This window comes from Benincasa hispida, chromosome 1, assembly GCF_009727055.1.
Source record: "Benincasa hispida cultivar B227 chromosome 1, ASM972705v1, whole genome shotgun sequence".
NCBI classification, from domain to species: domain Eukaryota; kingdom Viridiplantae; phylum Streptophyta; class Magnoliopsida; order Cucurbitales; family Cucurbitaceae; genus Benincasa; species Benincasa hispida.
The window spans coordinates 83,401,120-83,401,453 of NC_052349.1; the positions used below are offsets into that span (position 1 = coordinate 83,401,120).

The window sequence follows — 334 nt, forward strand, 5'->3', positions numbered from 1 at the left end:
CCGTTTGCCAAGCAGAGTCTCCGAAATCTTCCCTCTTTGCTTCATTACATCGGAAAACGACTTGTAAATCATATTATGGCCTCCCTCATTATTTTCCGTGGATTCATTATCATAAGAAGTGTATCCACGGCTTCTTGTACCGATTTTCTCCTGACACATTACTAATTTCTCCTGAGTAGATTCTACTTGTTGTTAATAGATCAATAAGAGTATTATTCTGATAGATAACTCTTCTTATAGAGTTCATTAATATTTGAGCTCATTAGTTTACCCTATCTATCTGAATGATCGGTCTCAGCTCGGGAGGAAGAACGGGTAATAGACATAAAACCAT

The 334-nt window shown here is 37.1% G+C and overlaps 1 pseudogene; it reads right to left on the bottom strand.

Moving 5' to 3' along the window:
- LOC120079679 overlaps positions 1–334 on the bottom strand; it is a 1,656-nt pseudogene extending 1,322 nt beyond the window's left edge.